The sequence below is a fragment of the Lipotes vexillifer genome, unplaced genomic scaffold (genome assembly GCF_000442215.2).
Source record: "Lipotes vexillifer unplaced genomic scaffold, Lipotes_vexillifer_v1.1 scaffold150, whole genome shotgun sequence".
NCBI classification, from domain to species: Eukaryota; Metazoa; Chordata; class Mammalia; order Artiodactyla; family Lipotidae; genus Lipotes; species Lipotes vexillifer.
In genome coordinates this window covers 6,385,978-6,392,788 of record NW_006792921.1, presented here as the reverse complement: position 1 = coordinate 6,392,788, position 6,811 = coordinate 6,385,978, and the positions used below count along the sequence as shown (strand labels likewise).

General features: G+C 56.1%; 1 protein-coding gene across 1 annotated transcript in view; it reads right to left on the bottom strand.

Annotated features, from left to right (window-relative positions):
* ADCYAP1R1 (ADCYAP receptor type I) overlaps positions 1 to 6,811 on the bottom strand; it is a 53,320-nt gene that overhangs the window by 45,422 nt on the left and 1,087 nt on the right. The window lies entirely within an intron of this gene.

The following is a 6,811-nucleotide window of genomic DNA, read 5'->3' as shown; positions in this document are numbered from 1 at the left end:
CCGGCTCCCTGCTTTGTCACCACGCTGCCCAGGAGAGCAGCGTGCCCCCAGCCCAGTGCCGCAGGGTGGAGGGGCTGGGGTACTCTCAACACGAGGTCTCCTCTGGCACTAGACCCGGGTTCCTGATTCCCACTTTTACCCCCTCTTGTTCACCTTCCCCAACTACAGTCCACCCTCTGCCCAACAGGACACAGACACTCACTAGCCAAGAGGTGGAAAGAGGGAAGCTGGGAGCTCCCAGGCCTTGACCTTCCCACTCCCGACCTCAGCTGGAAACCTCAGGGATGACCTCCTGCAGCCTCTCCAGGATGGTGATCTCAGCCCCCACCTCTTCTCCCCTGACCCCCGCCCCGAGGCCACTGGGCACAGCCCCTGCGGGACAATGCTCAGAGTTTACGGTCTGAGGCCACCTGTCCCAAACCTCATACTCCTCTGGACCACATGCCTGGCTCCTCTGTCCCAGGAAAGCACTTTGAGATGTGTCCCCTGGGTCAGCCACTCCCAGCCCTGTCCCCTGCGCCCTGTCCCAGCTGCCTCTCTCCTCTGCACTCCCCCAAGCTGCCAGTGACCCTGCTAAGGGCCAGGCCTGGCCACTGCAGCCTGGGGTTGGACTCTCCCCTCCCTGAGGATGGATGCTGGGCTCTTTCAGCCCAGCCACGCATGTGGCTCTGGATGACCTGGTCACTGATATTCCCAGGTGCTCTCTCTTGGGTCCAGGCTCTGCTGGGATAAACTGGCTTTTGCAACTAATCTGAGGACAATTAAACTACCTGCTGGCATTTAGTGTGGTGGCCTCATGAACCATTTTGCTAGGGTTTTAAGCTTAAAGACCTCAGGGAAGCCACTTAACTTTTCTGTGGCTCAATTCAATTATATGTGAAAATGGAATAACAGTAATACCTACTTCATAGATGTTACTGGGAGGCATCAACCAATTGATATAAGTAAACTATGGAGAGTGGAGTATAGCCTGGCTCCCAATAAGGGCTATACATGTGTTAACTATTATTATTATCTTACCACTTTGTGTTCAGGTTTTTTCACCTTCCTGCTGCCACCTCCACTACCATAAGCCCTCTGTCATATTCAAAATAGGAACATCAGGCCTGCTGCACTTTTATTTGCTAATGGCTAACATTTATTAACCACTCGGTACATGCCAGGCACTCTTCCAAACAATCAGTAGGCATTAACTCATTTCACCTGCCCCAAACCCATGCAGTCGTTCCTAGCATTATCCTCATTCTATAGCTGAGGCGACTGAGGCACAGAAAGGCTAAGTAACTTCCCCAAGGACACACAGCAAGCATGCGGTAGAGCTGGGAAGTGAACCGAAGCAGCCTGGCTCCAAAGCTTGTGCACTCCATCCCTATGCTCCTGCCACTCTCTGTTATTGGTAAAAGGAAGACCAGCTCACAGTCCACTGGTACCCTATTAGTACCCTCTCACATCCCTGGGGACTGGCCAGGCCCTCTGCTACCCCTCTGCCCACACTTCTATATCTGAAGCACCCTCCTTAAGAAGAGTGAATTACAGACACAGCATTTCAGACCTGAAATGGACTTTAAAGGTCACCTCCCCCATAGTACTGAGTTTCCTGTGGGGAAACTGAGGCCAGAGGCGGGGGAGACACTTCCCAAGGTCACACAGGAGAGAGTCCTGGAGACCTGCCTGGCGGGAACGCACGTGTCCCGCTTACAGACTTGGGAGGGCCTGGCCTCCTCAGGCCCCAGAAGCCCAGCAACTGGCCTGGGGCGGGAACAAAAAGAGCAGCTGTGTCCTCCGGCAAGCCACTGCGCCAGGCACGCAGGGAGACGGCGTCATCAGTCATCACACCGGAGCCAGCGGTGACTCACCGGGCTCTGACTTTCCGCGGGCAGTGGGAGGGGACTCGGAGACCCTGCAGCCACCCTCCACACTGCCCCACACCCTGCAGGACCCTTTCTGCAGCCCCCCAGCTGAGAGTGGTCCAGCTCCTGGGCTGGGGCGCTCACCCCTCTCCAGCAGCCAGTCCAGGGCCCTCAGGGAAGCTCTGATGTCTCTCCACCGCACCCTTCCAGGCCAGCCGTGAGCAGCACAGGCTCCTTTGCCCCCTGGGAGCCCCCCACAGTGGGAGGGCAGCATCTCACTCCTCCTCTCCATGGGGCCACACAGCCCTGGGTCCCTCTTCTGCCCTCATGGAGCTGAGGCATCTCCTACTGGACTCCTCTGGCCGCTCAGCATCCCTCTCCATCGTGGGGCAGTGCCAGGCCTGGGCACCCCACCAAAGGTGACCCAGGGAAGGTGGATCATTCACCTCCCTTGCCCTACACGTGCTCCCTTTATTAACAAAACCTGAGCAGCACTCGCCTCCCACTTCCTCCTCGCCCTCCTAGTACGGAGGACCAGAGAGGGAAGCCTGAAAGACGAAGCACTGCCTCTCCAACTCACCCCTCAAAGGGAGGGAACTTAACTTCTTTCTGGGAGACAAGAACCTCTTTCCTCCCCAGTAAGGTCAGAGCTGATAAAGGTCAGCGTCCAACGCCGGAGTGAGGGGTGTTCTGGCAATCAGTGGATTAATCATTAATGCTGACGTTCCTCTTTGATGTTCAAACGTTCCCCTTTCAAAGCCCGGCCCCCCGGAGTCCTGGGCACAGCAGGTGACAGAAGCCAGGTCCCTGGGAGGCCTACGATGATTCCACCCAGGCCCTGCATTTTACACACAGGCAACCTGGGCCCAGAGTAGGGAAAGGCTGGGCACACATGCACACGGGTAGTAATATCCCATTTCACGGGTGAGGGTGTGAGGCCCAAAGAGACCCAGAGCCTTTCCCAAGGTCACGTTGCAAAGCCCTTCCACACTGGCTAGTTCAGGCACATCTCCTGTCCTGGGGGGGTCCTGGGAGTCCTTTGCCTGGGATAGCCCCCCAGGGCCTGAAAGAGGATGAGGGGAGAAGAATGGGAAGGAGGAAACAGAAGATACCAGAAAGGGGAAAGGAGGGCGGGAAGTGATGGAAGGCAGTGGGAGGTGTGTGGGGAGCGGGCGGGAGGGCGGGCACAGGAAGCAGACTCTGGTTTGTGGATAGGTTACTTAGCACCTCCCAGGCGGGGGGTGAGGCTGGGGCAAGGTGGGATGGAGAGCACTGCCACCTGTGCTGACCCCTGCTAGCCAGCAGCCCCTCCAGAGTAGCTGTGAGTCCCCGGAACGGCGGGCCAGCTCTGACTGGCAGGTGCTATGGCACCTGGCACAGGTAGAACATGCGGTGGGGACCCTCAAACCCTGAGGAGTGCCGGGTGGACGGGTTTAGGAAGGTGAATGCGGGGTGTCGGGGGACCCAGCAAGATACCAGGAGTTGGGGGTGGACGAGAGGGTGGAAGGCTGGTGCTAGTCTGCGGATGCCAGGGACACTGCAGCCTAGTTCCACGGGAGAGGGCTGGGGGCACTGAAGAGTGTTACAGGGCAGTGAAGTGCTAAGCTGCCCATTTAGGGAGTATTCCTCAGAAGGCTGGTGAGCTGAGCGGAAGGAGAAAAGCGCAGGCAGAAAACCTATCCTGGATTCAGGGTAGAGGTGATGGGGGCCTGGGCAGGGAAGGGCAGCTGGAATGGAAAGTGGGGGACAGAATCCAGAGGCTTGGGCAAGTGGGAAAAGAAAGTCTCCCTGGCCCAGCCCTCTGGGGAAATGGCAGGGAAGAAATGTCAGAAGGGGACAGACAGGAGGGATAGGAAGAAACCAAAGGCAGGACCCGATTCACCACACGACCTTAAATAGGAAACTGGGACATCGGAAGTGCCTGCAAAGGAACTGTATGTTTATTTTATTTGTCTCAGCCACCCTTCTCTGATGCCCATTTTTCACAGGGGAAAGGTGACAGCTAAGGCAATGCCTGGAGCTGGGATGAGAACGTCCAGATATTCCACAAGGCCAATCCAACCTCCTGCCACCACCTCCAGGAAGCCCACCCCGGCTGCACCCACCTCCACTGGCCTCACCCTCCTCTGAGAACTACCAGCCCTAGATGAGGAGCCCCTTACTCCTGCCTCAGCTGTTTCAGGCCTCGTCCTTCTCTTTGTGAGTTTGAAGCCTGTCTGGGAACAAGGGGCATGTCCAGGTTTCCCTGAGGTTTTCCTCCTGGTGGAGATGGGCATGCCCCTGGCCAAAGAGGGTGAATGGGAATGGGGGCTCAGGACCTGTTTGGTGAGCTCAGTGACGCGATGTCCTTTCATTTTCAGGCATGAATGTTGTCTCCGGGTGTCCTTAGTACAGGAGATTTATCACATGAACACAGCAGAGGCCTGTCTAAGGTAGGATGCTGTGGCCAGGCATTACATAGATGGGCACCCTGAGCTCCAGGCAGGGTGAAGGGAAGCACCCGAGGCCCCCCCTAGGGCGGCTTGGGCCCCCAGGACTAAGCCCCTCCCTTCTTCCACCTCTTAAACCACTTCTCTTTGCTAACCTACAGCCCAGGGGTTCACAAACCCTTCCAGCAGGTCAGATCCGGCCTGTCACCTATTTTTGTACAGCCAGTGAGCCAAAAATGTTTTTTAATTTTCAAATGGTCAGGAAAAAATTAAAAGACTCATAATTCATGACACAGGAAAATTGTACGAAATTCAAATTTGTGTCCATAAATAAAGTTGATCAGAACATAGCCCTGCTCATTTGCATAAGTATCATCTATGGCTGCTTTTACGTTATGACAGCAGGATGGAGCAGTTGCAGCCTAGTGTATGGCCAGCAAAGCCTAAAATATTTACTATCTGGCCCTTTACAGAAAAAGCCTACCCACCCTCGTTCCACCCTCACGCAACAACACACACACGCTTTCTCCACTCAGTGCAACGCGCATCTGGACGCTCATTAAGGAAGACTGTGATCTTCTGGGCAGACGTCTGAGTCCCCAGGTGTGTCGAGATGTGTGTGAGAGGGTGTGTCCCCTTGTCCGTACGTATGTCCTGCTCTGCTGTTGTATGTCTGCCCCAATTCTCTGGCAGGTGTCATGGGAAACCTTTATGCCGCCCCGGCAGTGTGTCACTCCCTCTCTGTGTCACTGTGGAGGTGGCTGTCACCATGTGCCTCTGACGGCATCCAGGGCTCAGTACAAACACGCCACAGCTGAAGAGTTTGCAGCCTGCATGTTGCCAGGCAGCTGGACCACTAGGCCCAGACCAGTCAGGCACTGGACTTGTAGATTCCTCCATTCAGAGGTGGCCGAGGCTTCCAGGGCCTCTAGTCCCACCTGTCTGGGGCATGGGACCTCTGCTCACATACCTCCCCAGACAGGAAACCCACTGTCACCCCAAGTGTCGGCTCCACACTGGGTAGCTCTCGGGGAAGCAAGGCCTTCCTGGCACTGAGCTGAGCTCGTGCTCTGTGCTTGGCACACCTTGGTTCTGCCCTCTGGCAGACAGCACAAGGTGTCCTCTGCTTAACAGTGCCAGCCCTGGGTCAATGAAATCTTCACCCCCTAAGAGGCCAGAGACCTGGGACACTGAACCTGAGGCCACATCCCCAGGCAGAAAGCCACCTTGTGGCCTTAGCTCTTGTCTTTCCTGGCCTCTTAGGTGTAGATACTGATCTCTAAACATCCATTTTGTTTTGTTTTGTTTATGCAGCACAAATTGAGGAAGTGTCCCAAAGCAGGAGCTCGGCAAAGAGGGGTGGCCGCGCAAAAAAACGATGTATTCCAAAGCGTTTCTCCAATCAGCGCCTTGCCAGCCTTAACCTTACACAAAACGGGACCTTAATGAGATTTTCAGCCTGATTAGTTCTTAGAATGTAGGAAAGAGTCCTTCAAGAGGCTCCGCAGAGATAACCCCTCTCACAAACAGAATCAGAAGGTCTTCTCCCAGACACAGAATCATGGATGAACTACCCACCACAGGGGAGGGAAGGCACCGGGTTCGCCTCCCTGGTCACCCCACACACACTTGTTGATGAATTGTTTGGAAGATCTGGACAGGGCCTGCCCCAGTGTGTTGTGTCTCTAATTCATATACTCAATTTTTGACTGGTGTCCAGACTGGCACCTCTGCTTGCCCTCCCCAAAGTCAGTGGAGAGCAGGAGCCCCAAATTCATCTGGGGACTGGGGGTTCTGCCAACCCGACCTGCACCCAGCACCATCTCAGACTGGCCCCCTGAGAAAATCTGAGCGTTGCTGCCACCCCAACCAAGGCCCATACGTAGTTTTGTATCCCCTTCAGAAGCCCACAGCCGCTCAAAGCCTCTAGCCTGACCTTCACAATGCTTGTCTGCCTCTGCCCAAGAGGGTCGCAAGGCAGGCTGCCCTCCACAGACTGTGTAGCCCCCTCCCATCCCCCAGCCGCCCCCCATGCAGCACTGCTCACTAGAAGAGCCAAATGCTGTGTATTTTCTTTTGGTGTGTGTGGGAAGGCGGGGGGAGCGGATAAGGGAGACATGCACCTGCACTAAAAGCATAGAAATCATCTGGAGAATTTACCAGGGGTCCTCCATCCTTCCCCCAGCAGCTTTCAAAGGGGGTCTGAGCACGGGCCAGGGGTGAGCTTCCACTCCCAGCTCCACGTGAAATACAATCAGCTCCTGGCTGGGCTCTCCCCTGAGCGCCTAGCTCCATCCATTGGCACCCTGGCCCCTTCGGACCACCCGCCACCCAACCTGCAAAGGTCCTGCCTGACCAGGATGTGGGCCCCAGCCTCCCGCAGCTGCAGCACGAGCCTGTGCCTTTAAGGCAGCGGGCAGGGGTCTCATCTCAGGCGAGCCCACTTCAGCCAGGGGAGGCCAACGCGTTTCTCCCACAGGCCCCCGTGGGGCGTTTCCTCGCAGGACAGCAGAAGCCCAGGCATCCGGACCC